Below are 18,025 nucleotides of genomic sequence, written 5' to 3'. Positions count from 1 at the left end.
TAGGAGGGAGCAAGCTCCGGGAGCCCCGAGGGAAGGCGGGGCTGGGTATTAAGGGCAAAGGAGTAGGAGTGGTTAGGGTACAAAACAACCAACGGGCAACGGGTAAAGGGGAGGAAACAGAGTGGGGTGACATACAGAGAACCAGTCGGGGTACAGAGGAGGAGTGGTATTCTAATAGGGGCCAATGGGGATAACAGAACAACTGAGCTTTCTGGAACTGGGGAGAGTACCAAGCATTGACGGACAGCTCAACTGGGGTGGAGGGCAGCAGTTGATTGGCAACCTTTTCTAGACTGTTGCTGCCTCCCAAGGGAGAGCAGGAACCCCTCCCACAACTCCCCCTTTCTGATTTATTAAAAAAACATTCCCCAAGTTCCTCATTAACATTTTCTTAAAAGTAGTTAAGGCTACAGAAATTAAGAAAATAATAATCAAAATCCAAATTAAACCTTTAACGATTGGCACGGCCCACCCAGGAACACCCCACTGGGAGAAGGTCTTGTTCACCGCGTCCACCAGCCCTGGTTTCAGTCTTTAAGTCTTTGACTAACGCCTGGATCCGCTGGATGCTGGCTTGGATGGATGTGCTCTTCGATGTCAAGTTGAAGCAGCATATCCCTTCAAAGTCCTCGCAGCTATGGCCATGGGCGAGCAGCAGAAAATCAATGGCCGCTCTGTTCTGTAAGATGGCGTGCCTGGTGGTCTCTTCCTCTGCCAAGAGGTCTGATAATGCGGCAGACGTAGCGTTGGCCTGCTTACTCGTCCAACACCCCAGGTGAGAAATCTCACCGAGGGCTTTTGCTGCCGCATACCATGGTAGAAAAATAGAAGCGGCGACCCTCTTTCCCTTACTCCAATCATAAATTTCGGAATCGCAATTTGGGTCAAATTCACCATACAATTGCTTTTTGCGTGCCAATTGACTTTTCTTCTTCCAATCCAGAATTTGGGTTTTATTGGGGGTTAGCGTCGTAAGCTTGCCAAGGCTACAGGGACCCCCTTTGATATTGGAGGGGATCCCAGCCCACGCCCTGTCCTCACAGATGAGAAACACACCCCGAGGAAGCTCCTTAGGGAATGGGTAGGACTTAGACAACACAGGGCTTGTGTAATTGCACCACTCATTGATGTATTTTCTATTTGCTGGTGTTACGTCTTTGATGTTTTGCCCTGGTTTTGTTTGTGGGGCCTTAGTATAAAACCGAATACAAAGGTGGGCCCTTGTGGACCCCAGTAGGTCCAATTCCTGGGGTTCCTGTGGTGCCTGTGGTAGTGTCCTCATCCAACCCATCCAGGAGTCCGCCGGGTTGAGTTTCATCCCTGTGAACGGAAAATCATTTTCGAACAGGGGGACTCCCACCAGGCATGTAGACAACGGATTGTCTACACTGCCCATGGCCATGCAAAGCTGTTCTTGTCCTATAGACTTTGCCAGTGTGACCCAGACGTTTTCCTTGGGCTGTGGCACAAGCCAGCTTCCTGCCAGGTGGAGCCATAAGATGGTGACGAAGGCAGCTGCAGGAAGCCGGTCGCTGCGGGGTGTTCTGGCTGATGTAATTGCCATCTGGGTGGTCAGTAATCTAATAACTCAAACATACAAAAAGAAAATAAGACCAAGGGTCCCTTCAAATCCCCATCCTCCCCTGTTTAAATTAACATTGAAACAGAAAAAATGTGGGGTCAGGTGTGAGGATAAGGGGGGCGAGGAAAGTGGTAGGACGGGAAAGGGTAAGGAATGGTTGGGGATGGGGTCAGGGGGTAAACTGTCCAAGCCGGTGGGAAGTATCGATTAGTTATCAAAGTCCTTGTGGCGGTGTCGATGGGTCTGCTTCCCTTCCTTTTCCTCCGACTCCAGGCGACGGTGGTATTGGCCGGAGTTGACAATCTCGGGGGAGTGGTCCGGGGGGTGGCTTTCTTTCACGATGTCTTCCCGGTATGGTTTAATGAATTTGCCGGGGATCCACCTGGGGCCCTGTTCTGTGGAGACACAGCCATACCCTCTCCCCCATGTTATAAGAGGGTACGGACCTTTGATGATCCTGGACTCAGGGTCTTTCATGAGCACTGGTGGTCTTTCTTTTAACTGCGCCCTGGTGTTGTTGTGAAAGTGGCGCAGTATCGGGTGTTTGGCTCGCGGTCTGAACAGTTCATGAAATTGAGAACATATAGGGCTTTGCACAACCTCTCTACAGGGCTCGTGGTAAGGGCCGAATCGTTTTGCTGCTCTAGCAGTTTTTTAATTTCTTGATGTTTTCTTTCCACAATTGATTGCCCTGTAAGTTTGTGCGGAATTCCGGTGATGTGATCAATTCCCCATTGTTGCACGAATTCCATGAACTGTTTGGACACAAACCCTGGTCCTGTCGCCTTCTGATGAGAAGGCAGGCGACCTGGTTTCAAGACACAGCACGGCAACCCGGCCTCCCCCAGGTCACTCGGGCCACAGACATGCACAGACACCAATGTGGTGGATGGTCAAATGGCGTTTATTATCTTATCTCATGGGGTTAAATAGTCAAGGGGGCTTCACTACGTCAGAAGGGGATGGTGGGTCTGGCTGGGGTTAGTAAGGAGTGGAAAACTACTGAGTTAGGAGGGGCTGCATGCTTTAGGGGTAATTGATTAACTATAGCGGGAAGAAGGGGGGAAGGGTCTAGCTTTCCGTCACATCCCGAGATCTTCCGTTCGCCTGTCCCTATCTACCACATGGTCCATTGTCTGTTTTGATCGTTTTAGGGACACCCAAGGTGGAGAAAGCCATGTATCAGTGTTGATGATATCCTTTGTTTTTTCCCCCATGTGGGTGGAGGCAAACACTGCCCCCGAGAACGTGTCTACAGACACATGGATGTACTTGAGGCGGCCAAAGGAGGGAAAGTGTGTTATGTCCGTTTGCCAGATGTCCAATGCCCCCAATCCCTGGGGGTTAACCCCCATCGCTAAGGATGGTAAGGCGTGGGATTGGCAATTGGGACATGTGGCTAAGATGGCCCGCGCCTGCTCCTTGGAGATTTTAAACTGGTGGCAAAGCGCCGGAGCATTTTGGTGGAAAAAGGCGTGGCTCATCTTAGCCTGCCTGTGGACATCTGGCAAGGTGGGTCTCAAAATTGTAGGGTTTGCAGATGTGGAGGTGGCCAGCATCGCCAGGGCGTCTGCTCTCCGGTTTCCCTCGGTGATGTCACCTGGCAGGTCTGTGTGTGACCTACCATGCAGAATGTGATATGGTTGCTCCCGGTGGGAGATAAGCCAAATTAATTCCGAGAGCAAGCTGTACAATGCTTTGTTTTGAATTTCTTTAAGTAGGACATGTTCAGCCCTTTCTGCTATCCCGGCCACATAAGCTGAATCAGTGACAAGATTAAAAAGTTGTTGAAATTTTTTGAAGGCTCTCACGACCGCTGCAAGCTCAGTGATCTGGGGGGAACCCTGAACTATTTGGACGTCAGACTCCCACTTCTGACTGTCCGGGTCCTTCCAGGTGATCACTGACTTGTGGGATCTACCTGACCCATCGGTGAACACCGTGAGAGCACCTTTCAATGGAGTTTTACTTTTGTAGGATTTTGGGGCCAAATACAAGGTGTCTTTAAAAAGTTTGTGTTTGGGATAATGTATTAAAATTTGACTGGGATAGCTGTCTACCGAAATCTGTAAATTTTCATTTGTTTGTAAGAGGAAATCCAATTGGTCCAAATTTAATGGTAAGTAGATGCATGCTGGGTCAGACCCTGCGAGGGTCCGGAGGCGCTGGCGGGCCTTGATAATAAGTTTTGCCATCAATTCTGGAAAAGGTGTCACTGTTTTTGCGGGCTGATGTGGGAGGAACAGCCACTCTATGATCAGGAGTGAGTCCCTCTGGCTGTCGTCCCACTGGAATAAGAGAGTATGTAAGTTCGGGGACTTACCTAAGATGGCACAGTTGATGGGGAGGGACCGCGCAACCCGATGTGCCTGGTGGGACTTGATGGCAGCTGCGACTCTCTCCAGGGCCTCACAGGCATCCGGGGTGAGATGGCGTGGGGATGCCAGGTTGCTGTCGCCTTTCAGCAGTTGGAACAGCGGCGACAGCTCCTCTGTGGTGAGTCCTAGGAGAGGTCGGATCCACGTGATGGTGCCGCAGAGCTGCTGCAAGTCCCGCAGGGTTTGAGGGTTGTCCTTGATGGTGAGGGACTGGGGCGCGACGGTTCTTCCCGTGATTAGGAAGCCCAAATATTTCCAGGGGGATGACAGCTGGATCTTCTCCGCAATTTGGAATCCTGAGTCCTTGATGGTGTTTATTGTCTTTTCCAAGGCCGCTTTCAAGTAGGTTGCGTCTGCAGCGCAAATTAAAATGTCGTCCATGTAGTGCAAAAAGATTGCCTCGGGAAAGAGGCGACGGACCGGGGAAAGGACCTGAGCCACAAAAGTTTGGCAGAGCACAGGGGAATTTTTCAATCCCTGGGGCAGAGTGGTCCACTGATAGCGTTTATATGGCTCTCCTCGGTTGATGGAGGGAACCGAGAAGGCGAATCTGGGAGCATCTCCGGGATACAAAGGGATGTTAAAGAAGCAATCCTTGATGTCAAGGATTGCAAGCTGCCAATCCCGGGGCAGCATGGAGGGAGAGGGAAGGCCTGGTTGCAAGGGGCCCATATCTTCGAGGACGTCATTAACCCTGCGTAGGTCTTGGAGCAGGCGCCACCTGTCTTTGCCGGGTTTCTTAATCACAAAGACAGGCGTGTTCCAGGGGCTGGTGGAAAGTATTAAATGCCCCAGGCGCACCTGCTCCTCCACAAGTTCATTGAGCGCCTTTAATTTTTCAGATGGTAAGGGCCACTGGTCCACCCACACCAGTGTGTCTGTTTTCCAATTGAGCGGTGGGGAGGTGCGCTCTGCAGTGGCCCAGACTAAAAATCCCACGCAGGACTAGGGATGTCAAATTGGGCACCCCATTGGGACAAAACGTCCCTACCTAACAATTTGATGTTGGAAGCTACCACAAAAGGCCTAATCGTGGCAACTTGACCCTCTGGCCCCTCCACACATACCAGATGTTTGCTCCGGCGGGAATTGACAGCGCCTCCCACGCCGGAGATTGTGCCACAAGGGGACACCAGCTCCCAGTCGCGAGGCCACTCTGCCTGGGGAATGATGGTAACATCCGCGCTGGTGTCTGCCATCAGGTCTAGTGAGATGGACTTTCCCTGTAAAACAAAAGAAGTCTTAATAATAGGTCTCTGTCTGCTTACACTTTGCACAAGAAAGGCCGAAGAGTCCAAATCCGAAGAAAGGTCTGTTGAAAGGTCCATGCCGGTGTCTTCTGTGTGGACATGCAAGATGTAGCAAAGAGCTAAAGGAGACCCCTTAGGCAAGGAGAATGGAGGCTGGTAACATACCACGGAGACGGTGAGCTCTGTCCCCGGCTCGAAGTAGACGACCTCTGGGATGATGGTGAGGTCGTCCGGCGTGTTGGTGGTGTCTCCTAACAGCAAAACAGTGGCAGGGTAGTCACAGTAGGGCGGTGGCAGGAATCCCGCCGGGATGTGAACCAAGTCCTCATCTGGAAACATGACGTGAAGGCTGGTCTGGAGGACTTGGCGACGGGCGCAGTTCAGTTGCCTGGTTCTTCTGAGGAGCCGGAGCCCGTCCTCCTGGCTGCGGATGTCCAGAGAAGTGTACCGCTGGGGCCGTGGTTCTCCGGGAGAGATGGCAGCCCCGGGCGCTGGGACGGGCCATTTGGTGTCATGGCGCGGCCCCTCATTGCGCTCTGCCTTCCGTTTCCCGGCCGATGGAAGCGGGGATTCCTGTATGTTGGTCTCGGGGAGGGGTTGTAAAGGTGGTAAGACCTATCTGGCGGCCAGTGTGGGCAGTTCGCTTGGATGTGGCCCAACTGGCCGCAGCCGAAACAGCGAGTGTTCATCAGGTCTACCATCGCCTCCCCCACCCCTTTGCTCACCGCAAATGCCACTGTTTGCTCCATCGAAGTCGCCTTGGTGCACGCCTCTACCATCTTAGCGATGGTAGGCTCCGGATCCTGGGGAAGAGCTCTCAGGATCTTCTTGGTCTCCGGGTTGGCATTGGTCAGGGCCATCTTTCGCAGAAGTTCTTCTCGGGCCCCGACGTTCTCAATTTGCCTGTCGATGGCCTCCTTTAACCTGTCCACGAACTTGATAAAAGTTTCATCAGGGCCTTGAAGAATTGATGAAAAGTTTTGGAGGGGGGTGGTACCATCGGGGATTTTCAGCAGTGCCTCCTTCCCAGTGTCCCTTATGTCACTTAACAAATTCTCGGGAAGGAGGCTTTGGTCTTCAGGTCTGCTGAATTCCCCTTCCCCTGCCAAGGCTTCAAGGCCCTCCGCGCCGTCTCCTAACACCTCCCTGAGATCATACTTTGTTAGGAGTGGCTTAATTAATTTTTTCCAATGGCACAGCTATATAGCGAAGGTCGTGTTGTACAAGGGAATGTCCGGAAAAGGTAAGGTCCAAAACATTTTTAAAGAAAGGAGAATTCCTTCCATAGTCTTTGGCGGCTCTCCTCAATTCCTTCATTTCCGCGTATGCTAACTGTTCCCACCTCGGCTCTTTTCCCCTCTTATGCACAACTGGTGCCGCAAATGGACCTAGATCCCTTGCGAGATCTAGGTCCCCATCCTTAATGGCCTCAGCCCGGATCCGGGCCCAGCCCTCCCCCAGCTTGGTTGTGGGCCAGGGGTCATCGCTGTCCTCATCCTCTTCCGAGGATGAGGCAGGGCGGGCTAGGGCGCGGAGTCTCTCCCTTGCTGGTGGGTCCCGGTGACGGGAGACCCTGCAGGCCAAGATGGCCTGCTTCCGGCTGGGCCTACTTCCGGTTCCGGCAGCGTGGGAACCGGAAGCGGCAGGAGAGGGGGCATGGCCTGACCCACCCACCAGGGCGTGGCCTTCCGGCAGGCCTGTCCCACCCACCAGGGGCCCACCCAGGGGCGTGGTCAAGGAGGCAGGATGGGAGGGTCCCGACGTCACAGAGATCAACACGTGTTGGGGGGTGGGACCCGACGCAGGGGCGGCAACCGACAGAGGGGGCGGAGATGTTAAAATGGTGGGAACCCGAGGGGGTGAGGAGGAGGAAGAAGCGCCATTTTGTGAAAAGTGGCGATCGGCCACGAGGCCGTTGCCATTTTGTGGTGTTAACACAGTATTAGAACAACTATTGCAACTGGGGATATAACTGGGGTCGGGGACTCGCGGAACGAGGGAACGGGTAGGGCTCGTGCTGGGGTGGCCAGTCCCAACACAAGGAGAGGACAGGGTGGCACGGGAGGCAGCAGGGAGACGGCAGCAACCCTGTGCCTCATTCTGGCAGGATCTGTCTCCCGATCCACCCTTAGGGGAAGTGGAGTTAGGAGCGAGGGGGGCGGAATGAGGGGTAGGAGAACTGGGACCCAAACTTTCCCCTTTCGATTTAACTAAATTAAAAATGGAATCATAAATTGGAAAAAACCTCCCCACTTTAAAATTCCCCGTAACCTGAACATCATAAATGTAACGTCCAACTTTCCCCCAAAACGAAACAGAAAAGACGTCGTCCATGGAGACGTCAGGAAAGTGCTCAAAAATAAAATTAACAAAAGATTTTAAAACCCCTTTTTTAACAGAAACATTCCCCAACACAAGGGCGGACTTAACTTGGATATAAACTCCCGTTGTGCAGGGGAAAGGCGGTTTCCCATTTTTCCCGCTGCAAGAGAGATCCCCGGCCAAAGCAAAAGAGAGAAAAGAAAAAGGAAGAGCCTGCGTCAGCTGCTCGCGTCGAGCAGCGAAACTCACCGACACTGGGATGCGGCGAAATGAAGAAGGCTTTGGCAGGGCAGTGGAGGGCTGCTGATCTCGTGGAATCCAGGGCTTCCCCCAAAGCTGCAGGGTCGGATATCCACGAGTTATCAGCAGCGCCAGGAGACAGAAGTCTTCTAACAATAGAAGGAGAGCTGCTCCTGGAAGCGGCGGTGAACGGCGCTTTAGATCCTGGAGTGCAGGGTCATGGATCCGGACGCTCGCAGGAGACACTCCTCGGTGACCAGGGCAGTGGTCACCGCGTTCGGGGTGCCAATTGTATTAAATTATAAATCCTCCGGGCTTCACCCGGGTGCCCAGCCAGTCCGGGGGAAAACCCTCGGCTGACCGGTCTGCGGGGAGGAGGTGGCGGGACCCGGATAGCTCCACCGGACGGACGGGAGGACTCCGGAGTAGCTGTATTCCTAGAGGCTTTATTTCAGGAGAGTCACAGGAACAGGAGAAGGAGGGAAGGGACACAAGCGCTCTAGGAGGGAGCAAGCTCCGGGAGCCCAGAGGGAAGGCGGGGCTGGGTATTAAGGGCAAAGGAGTAGGAGTGGTTAGGGTACAAAACAACCAACAGGCAACGGGTAAAAGGGGAAGAAACAGAGTGGGGTGACATACAGAGAACCAGTCGGGGTACAGAGGAGGAGTGGTATTCTAATAGGGGCCAATGGGGATAACAGAACAACTGAGCTTTCTGGAACTGGGGAGAGTACCAAGCATTGACGGACAGCTCAACTGGGGTGGAGGGCAGCAGTTGATTGGCAACCTTTTCTAGACTGTTGCTGCCTCCCAAGGGAGAGCGGGAACCCCTCCCACACTGGTATATTACGGATTCTGTCACATTACAGAGGCTTGCATTCTTCTGGGTCTGGTAGCAGATCTGTGCTGTATCCCACGAACTGTGAGTGCTGCATTCCTAGAGGATCCTCATGTTTTTTCCAGAGGATGACTCACTCAAGGAAAGGGAGAATAAGTTTCAGGGTGAAACTCTCCCCCCTGAAGGCACAATCTAGCGCCGACTCCATTCTGAGGCCATATCTGAGAGTACAGCCAAAGCCCAGTGACATGTTTCAGCTCCACTTTATCTGCAGCCAGGCAGTCCTTTGAGGACAAACAGTGTAGACTTTATGAAAAGAGATTTTTCTTCCTAAGATCTGCAGGTAACCTGGTGAGGTCAAAATGTATATTCAGCAGCAATATTGATAAACTGTCTGGTAGGAGGACCAGAATGCTCTCCACCTCGAGAACCTTCAGGAAGCAGTGGCTCCTGCTTTTCCAGCTGTGGTGCTGACTGGATTCCGTGTCCCTGTGGCAAATCTGATCTGCAGAAACCTAAAGACAACCCAACACCTGCCTTCAATGAGCTGGCCTTGCCCAAAAAAAAAAGCCATTAAATATCCTAATTGATAAGCCACAACATGAGTAATAATGCAGGAAGTTGTCTAATCACAAACTTAGATGTCCACATATTGTCAGTGGTTATGGAGGGCGAAAAGCCAAATGTCTTCAGCCACTTAATACATGATTGCTGGTGTATTGTACATAAAATTATTGAGTGCTGCTGTAAAAGAGTGCTTTATCATCTTTATAACTCAGATGACAAATAGAGACACCCAGCTATTCAAGACTCACCTACAGTCCAGTAAATATATATGGCCCTCCTGGCTGCCAGGGCACTGTTGACTCATATTCAACTTGCCTCAGCCAGGACCACCAGATCCCTTTGAGTGGTGCTGTTTGTCAGTGCCTTAAGCCCCAAACTGTCCATACCTCCAGGGCTGCCCCATCCCCAGTGCAGAATTCAACCCTTGCCCTTGCTAAACTTCATTCAGTTGATGGTTGCCTAGAGTGAAAGAATTTTGCAGAGGACAGCGAGACTAACAGCTCCAACTGTTTATTTTTTTTTTTATTCCTCAAAAATAGGCATGTCTGCTGATCACCTTCCATTAATAAACTTGCGCTTAGAGCTAGCCCTATATACAAACAAAACTCTCCCCTCTCCCAATGTTGTCCTGAGTTATGTTAAGGTTTCTGCATTTGTCTTTGAATGTGTTTTTCTTTCTGTTTTCTGAAGGGGAAATGCTATGCCTTCATACTTTTTTATTGCCTGCTCACTTTGGTGCTAAGTATTGGGTAGGTAATATTTGAGTTGGATAAACTACCATCCAAAATTTACTTTCAGCTGAATTTCATAGTTCATTCACCTGAAGTAAGTCTCCTGTGACACCTCTGATTCTATAATTTTGGTCTGAGCCAAAACCACAAAGATGTTTAGGAGAAATTGTGGTTCTGAGAAGGAGAGGAGAAGCCTATCCAAACATTTTGGAAATGTACAGTTTGTATTTTCCTTGAAAACTTTAAAAACCTGTGATGTGTTTTCTGCGTTTTTTCCCCAAGCCTTGACTTTTCCACATTAATCATTTTACTCATCAATTTGTTTTCCTTTGTTTTCCACTCAGCAAAAGCTTCGTGAAACCCTTGTTGTTTATAGTTTCAGTATTTGTTGCAAGGTGAGGAAAAATTGCTCTGTTTAGATCAGAACGCAACCCAAGTGCTGGATACACATGTATGAGTCAGGGCTTCAGATTTCCAAGCCAGAACTGTGGCACCTGTTCTTCACATGTGGCTCCTGAATTGATGTTTAAGTTAGTGCTAAACCCATAAAATGGCTGTGCACGTGCTTGAATATCTGTTGTTGTCTTAGTGGAATTTAAACAAATTTTCATGCAGTCAATCAAAGTTCTATAGGGAGGGTGAGTACATCTTGGTACTGTATAGGTTCTTGGGAAGAGAACAAGAGAGGTTGCAGTTCAGTATCAATATTTCCTGAAGGCTTATATATTTCAACTGGAAACTTATAATCTCAATAAAAGCATTTTTAATTCACATAATTCTTTTAACTCAATCTTCCAAAACTCAGCTCTGATGAAATTCAGTTCATTGGACATTCAGTTCACTGGTGTTACAGCAGTAAAAGTTGTAAGAAACTTAAATTTGAAAGAGCCCAGCAAGTCTGCACTGGAACTTTAACTTTTCTTAATGCTCTAGGGAGAGGTTAATTCTGCTCAATCACCTTTTATTCACCTGAAGCATAAAAGGAAGTGCAGACACTTTAATATCTGAATTGAAAGGTTGTTGAGTCACCATTATATCTCTGTAGGGTTTGTTCGCTTGCTATTTTGCAGCTGCTTTTACCATTATTCACTGAGTTGCTACAGAAATCCCTGATAGTGGTACTAAGAGATTTTTATTTCCCTAGCAGTGGGAAATAAAGTGCTAATCCAAATCATTACTGCTAGCACCGGGGGGCTTTGCATTTAAAGTGCAGGTTGTACAGTAGAATTTGTAGCAGCAAGTGACTGCTCCAGGCATTTGGGAGCATATACTGGGTTATGTGTGTGAAGGTCTCTACAATTTTGAATTAGACTTTATAGGACTTGCATGAAATATGCCTAGTCTGGGACTTGACCCCTTGTCTACTACCATATTATAAGTCATTAATAATTTGGTAAGTATTTTGTCACAGCTTTACATTTCTGCTGTATGAGCTGAACTGTATTTCCTCTTATGTGCAAGCTGTAACTTGTGACTAGTGCCAGATCAAGTTGCACTGTCCTGCTTATCTCTCAGAGGGTGTCATGGAGGAGTACTATATATATCTATGTATATTATATTAAGTTTTATATTCTATTCTATTCTATTATTATATTTATTATATTTTGTGGAAAGGCATATAAGAAAGGCAAGTACTTAATGGATCCTGAAATACCTTCTACAGGTACACAGCCTGGAGTGACAAGAAAAGCCAGAATAGGTGTTTTTTACCTTTACCATACTACGCTGGAGTAGAAGCCACATGGTTTTGGGTCATGAATGGCTTTACCATGTGGGCCACCTGGTTTCCAGTACAGAGGCATGGGCTGAGCTCTTCCTGTGTAATCACATATGGTGCACCAAGGCCCCCATTAGTTGCCACAACATAAAAAAAATAGCAAAATAAAATAGTCTGAGGGGACTTTCCCAGTCTGATTGAAATAGTGAAGAAAATTGATCCTTTTTTCTGTTCTTCTTCCCAGTGTGTATGAAGAGAGAAGCAAACCAGAGTACCTGTGTGCTACACCAGGTCTCCCAATTATCCATATGGCTGCAGGGAACCATAGCAGCAGTGTTACACAGTAAGTTCAAAAGATACTTGAAGCCATTTTTTCCTGTTCAGATGAGTAATAGTCGATAAAAAAGACACCATTCTTATCTAGGAGTTTGATAATTAGTGTATTTCACCACCACATTTAATTTCATAATCAGTTTGTGAAACTGTGAGAGCTCAAAGCATGTTGTGTCAAGTCAGACAGGCCTGCTACGAATGCTTTCTGACAAAGCAGTCAGTAGCTTATACAGGAGCTAGCCTGCTCTTCTCAAAACCAAAGGAGCAATTCAGTACATGCTTTAAACCTAGAGGCTCCAGAGTAGTTCTACCAGTGTCCCACTAACTGGGCCCTGATGTGTTAGGAATTTCGCTTCCCTTATGCTACACAAAACATTTGATCAGGTATTAAGCAAATTTGCACCTGGTGTCTAAAAGCAATTGATGATGCACAGGATTACTGTTTTTATTACTCAAAAGTGAAGGAAAATTATTTTTGGGTTTGTGGGTTTGGAGGAGAGGTAGAAGAAACAAATATTTTGTATATTTTCCTCTCCATTCAAATAAGTTCATCGATGGGATTCTTGCAATGATGCTTGCAACTGAAACTCAATGTCTCTGTGAAGAGACTTCCCAGAGCAAAGTCAAAGCAATGAAATGGATTGCATTTGTGCTTTGTGGATGGATCTCTCTTGTGCTCTCCTCTGAGTTCAGAATTAAAATCAACTACAAACAAATGTGACAGTGTTTCCCTTATCCATTTCTCCTGTGAGAAAGTGATATAAGAAAGACACACAAGATAATAATGAAAAGAAAACCATGTTTGTAGAATTCTATCTCTCATAGCCAGCCGTCTGGTGAATAGTTTCAGAGAAGGGGTTTGATTTCTAAGAACCCCCCTGGTTCCATGCTTGCCTACAGTCTTTGTGTTTTACTGTGTATCTCAGGTCTTTTGCAAGCCTTTCCTACCTACAGGGGTGAAAAACAGTAGGGTGAGTGAATATATACAGCCAGATTTCTGTCCTTGCCCTGATGGATGGTGAGGAATTAGCAGCAAGAGCATAGTTTATATAAATTCCTAAATACCAATAATAAAATTATCTGTAAGCAAAGGTGTCTTAATGTAATATCTTTCACACTGATGTCCACAAGGCTTCAGCTGGCCTAAAAGGTGGTTTGAGCTTGAAGTGGTATGAGCTGTGCTGAGCTATGCTGTACATGTTTAGTTTCTTAGTTATGCAAAGCATGTTGAATTTGCATGCCTGCTTTGGTTTATGTGCTATAATTCCTTTCCAGATTGCCCAAGTAGTTAGAAATCAATGCCTGCTTAGTGCAGTTCTGTCACTCTGTTTTCTGGGTGAAAACAGTGGAGAGTAGGGAAAAAAGTGTTTTTCATGTGTGCCCACAGCAAGAACTCCAGTCTGCACAGATCTTGTGTGATTGATGCAGTTACCATCACCTGATACAGGTAATCTTAATTCCTTCTGTAACATATATGGCTTTGGAGAACACTGATTCTCTTCTGATACTTGCTTTAGACCTCTGGTGTTATTGACGTGACTGGAGTTTGTTCTTATTGCAATGGATTGTGAGAAGAAAGAATCTGTCCCTATGTGTTTTGCAGCATTTGCAGTTTAATTTAAACCCTGCTATGAAACAGAAATGGAATCTCTGAAAAGCTTGGTATCATAAGGCTTGTGGTATTTACACACCATCTGCTTCAATACACAATGGATAACTGATCAGCTCTTTTCTGTAGCAGCAGGTAACATGGTGTTCCTGTGAATGGATAATATTGGTCCCAGTTCTCTACTAGTGTAAAAGGAAAGAAAACAGGTCTTAGAATGTATTCTCATTTTTCCTATATTGCTGTGATCACATATTGTTGTGCAACCTAAGTGCAGTAATAAAAGCATGTGGCCTGTTAGCTCCTTCATACGCAGTCATCTGTAAGGATGATGCCCTCAGCCATCAGACTGTAAGATCTTGTCTCTGCTAATGACAGCAGGATAAAGACTATCCTGTTGCTAAGTGTTTGGTTCACAAAAAAGAGTTCTCAAAAGTGCTGAATCTAACACCCTTGACTTTCTCTCTCTCTTTTCTCTCTCTTCTTTTTTTTTTTTTCCCTTTTTGCCTGTAGAGCCAAAATGTGGAATGTGGGCAAGAATACTTTTTTCCCCTGCTGTTCTATTCCAGCTTTCTTTGATATCTGAAATTCAATTTTGAGAGAAGCAGCTCTTAGAAACTTGTATGAGCCAGTAGGGACCGGTCACAATATTAATGTTGTAAAATCTTCTAATGCAATTTGTTCCAAAAGGTGCTTGTTGTTAAAAGCCCAAACATATCTAAAAGCAGGCTGAAATGGTTTGTTCTTAGCGTATGCTATGCATCCACAGGTCCCATTAGCTTTGTCTGGCCCTGTGCTTTGACTTTTGATTATTTGGAAACCAGTTTTTACACTACATTCTTTTATGCCTGTCAAGAACATTTAGACTGGAGTGGGAAAGAAAGCTTCTCATCTTCAGATGAGATAAGTTCTTGACCAAAAGAGGTGAGAGAACAAGATCCCAAAGAGTTCCAGCATTGTTGTGTTTATTAAAGGAATTGTGTTCTTGAATCAAGAAGAAGCTGGCAGAGAGAAATAAAAACTGGTGGACACAACGTGTTTTAAATGACTGTGTTACAAAGGAAAATTTAGCAAATAATGTTCTTGAAGTCTTAGGTGTTTGTAGGTATGGGTTCTTCTGCTTGCAGTATTACTTTCAATTTTATAGCTATAAACCTAAGGAAACCCAGCTAGATGATGACCCATTGATTACTAGTATTATGTATCACCTATATTGAGTCTGAAATTTCCCTTAAAAATGAGGAAATTAACAAGCACAAGATGGTGAGAAACAATCATTGTATATGATGTTTCCTACTACTTTCTATTTTTTATCAGGTTTTTTTTTTTTTTTTTTTTTTAGCATCTCCATCCTCTTATCTGCTTACAGAATATACGTGCTCAAGTCCATCTGCTAAGGTTGCATCTGCAAAAAAATGGAGGCTCATCTGAAGAACATCTGTTGTGTCATTTAGGAATCTTTTTTTTTTCTTGACTGATGTCAGCTCGTCAGCAATATTTAAGCTGCAAACTTGCAAGCTGACTTTCTAGTTCTTTTTCCCAGATTCCTGCTGGACTTTTAGAATGCCTTGCTGTTCTGCACTGAAGAACAGCAGAACTAGTTTAAATCTGCAGGGACACTCAATGTTCTCAGCTTCCCCAAGGAAACTGGTAGCATTTATAGACCATCAGTCCAGCGGAGACTTAGGAGGGATGCATACCTTTCTGAGGAGCCACTCACTTTACCTGGATGAAATCTTGGATATCTTTGATTTGTGGATAGGCTGAGTTGAATGCTGCAGTGTGAGAATGAGTTGGTGAAGGTAACCTTGGGATAAAGCACAAGCAGATCTTCCCACTAGATCCTTGTGGGACTCTTGCTCTGGTACCATATGTTTTAATGCCATTTTAAGAGTAGAGCCAGGGAATAGGAAGGAGTGCTAACTTCTTAGAAGCCAGTGATGGAGTGCTGCCTCTGCAAAGCAGCCCTGCTAAACTTGTTGGTGCTAATTAGTTTGTGTCTGTTGAGCTTCCTTATGACACAGTCTGTTCTAATTAACACTTCCCTGTAGATTGCTGCTGAACTCCAGAAATCTCATTCATTTGTGACACACATTTCACCATCCCAGGGAGACAAATTTATTTTGTTGACAAACAGGCTGATAACACTATCGGACTGCAGTTTAATGTATGTCTCAGAGATGGAGAGAGGTGACAAGACAGCCTGAGTGGGAGAATGAGTGAAAAATGCTACTCAGAATTGCAACTGTAATTTATCTACTAGGTTGAATTGTTTGAGCCCCTGTATTGGCTACAGACAGTTATGGTCAGTGTTTATTCCTTCTATCTCCACCTCTTTATTTCATGTAGTAACATCTATAGACACAACAGATACAATTGAAAGAATGAGATGCTCAGAAATTATAAAAATATACTATGTATATATTTGTAGCTAAGCAAACTATGCACATATCTCCGTGTCTCTCTATAGTCTATATATATCGTTTGCTTTAAAAAAATTAAAAAATTAGGAGCTACTCTGCAAGTTAAATATAGGCCTTGCAAATAGAATATAGGCCTTGCAAATAGAATATAGCTGAAACTACTGCAAAATTTAGATCAGAGGCAGCAGCACCTAGGGACCTTGCAACAGGTTTTAGAAATAATTTGCAACTAAATATATGAGACCTTTTTTACTCAGGCTCTGGCACCTGTCAGTGAGGCTGGCTGTTGCAGCAAAGAAAGAAGTAATTGCAAAAAGCTGTCTGACTCCATATGTACAAGGAAACAGAATTGGACAAGGAGACCTGTGCTATTTCCAAAGCAGCAAAGAACTCTGGAAAGTCTGGAAAGCCTTCCCCTGCCACCTTAATCCTCCTGCACTCACAGCATAAGTCTATGCTGAAGCCTATCTAAAAGTGGGAAATGCTGGCCAAGGATTGGGGCATTTTGTTCCTTCTACTCAGAGTGGGCACCAACTAGAAGGCACCACCCTTGTAGTTTACATGATGTACTCTATGTGAAAGTCCATATTTTATAGTTACAACCATTGAAGTCAGGAGCTTGTTAGCATGAGTTCTTCCCGAGGTCAGCTTTTCCTTGATGCTCATGGTCTTCTCTGCATCTTTCATTGCTCCCTTCTGAATGGTTTTATGTTTTACTGCTGTTCTGTAGCATGACAGAAGCTCCTCTGGAAATGCAAAAGGCAATTCCTCTACCTTAACAGCTAACTCAGAATGAGTTGACTTCTGCCATTTCTCTTCAATCCTCTCTGCAACATAACAAATATCTCATCCCATAATGTGGTTTCCTCTAGACATTTTGGTGTTGGCAATGTCCTGTACTGTGGTATGCCAGAAACTATACTTTCTTACCACATTTTATTTTTCCTGGGTCCAGTTAGTAATTATTCTAAGCATCACATATATCCCTGAAAAAGTTGAAGAGACCAGTGTAAAACGTACAAGGATAAAATGAGGCTTGAACAACCTGGTGCAACACATGTAGAAAGCTTGCATGGAGTTCTCTGAATTTTTCTGATATTGATCTCTAATTCTGTTTTTTGCAGCCCCATTCAGAAAGATTTCAATTTTATATATCAAAGATGATCTCTGTTGTTAAAGTGACTTTGGACACTGCCTTTGGGGAGTCCAAGCCAAGCTAAAGCTGTCTTCCTCACAATAATAAAATGTTAACAGGATCGCAGCTGAAGAATAAATCATGAACCAGAACAATCTGCTCACCTTACACAGACCAGTATTGAGTTAATAGCTTAGCTTTGCTACTGGGGAGTGGTTATCCATTGACTTCCCATCTGCCCATCTTCTGTCTCAGCTTGATTAGAAATGTCTTCAGATGTGGGTGGAAATGGAGATTTAATTAATTGTAGTCAATTTAAAAGGGTTTTTGCAAAGAATGCCTTTAAAGAGTGGCTGTTTAAACAGGAAGCTTCCTATTTTGAAGAAACATTTTTCTATTTCTGCTCAAGTTTTCTTTTTGTTCAGCTTGGTTTTGCCATTCTGCTTAATCTGAAAAGAAGATGGTAAATTATGGCAAATGTTTTAGAAAAGTCTACCAGCCCAAGCACGAAATCTTCCTGGGATCATGAAAAGGCAAGTGGTTTGCTTGATTTGACAGGCAAGTACTTACCCTATGTTTTACATCTCAAAAAGCAATATTGCAGCTCCCAGGCTTCATATAATGCTCATGTCCCTTTTTCCTATATAAGCCATATTTTGCTTTAGTAGCAAGTGGTATACCAAAAAAGGCACTAAGTAATTGGAAACTTGAGCAATAACTTCTTTGCAGTTTGCAGGTGCAAGAATACAGACCTTCAGTGTTTCCTGTGCCAGGACTCCTCATGGAAGGATATCCTAGCTTTAGAAACACCACTTTGCTTTGCAGAGCTGATCAGCTTTCCCATACTTGGAACGGAGACCTGCTTCCCTTCATGCTGAGGTAAAAACAGTGTAATTCAAAAACTAA

The 18,025-nt window shown here is 45.9% G+C and overlaps 1 long non-coding RNA gene across 1 annotated transcript in view; it reads left to right on the top strand.

The window, feature by feature from the left end:
- The window catches only part of LOC128809351 (uncharacterized), a 36,373-nt gene extending 18,727 nt beyond the window's left edge, over positions 1-17,646 (top strand). Inside the window, exons 3-5 of the long non-coding RNA XR_008437693.1 lie at positions 11,867-11,965; positions 13,343-13,402; positions 17,529-17,646. This is a non-coding gene — a long non-coding RNA (uncharacterized LOC128809351). The remainder of the gene's footprint in view (positions 1-11,866; positions 11,966-13,342; positions 13,403-17,528) is intronic.
- Positions 17,647-18,025: the final 379 nt, after the last annotated feature.

The sequence above is a fragment of the Vidua macroura genome, chromosome 6, assembly GCF_024509145.1.
Source record: "Vidua macroura isolate BioBank_ID:100142 chromosome 6, ASM2450914v1, whole genome shotgun sequence".
NCBI classification, from domain to species: domain Eukaryota; kingdom Metazoa; phylum Chordata; class Aves; order Passeriformes; family Viduidae; genus Vidua; species Vidua macroura.
This window is presented reverse-complemented; position numbering and strand designations above follow the sequence as displayed.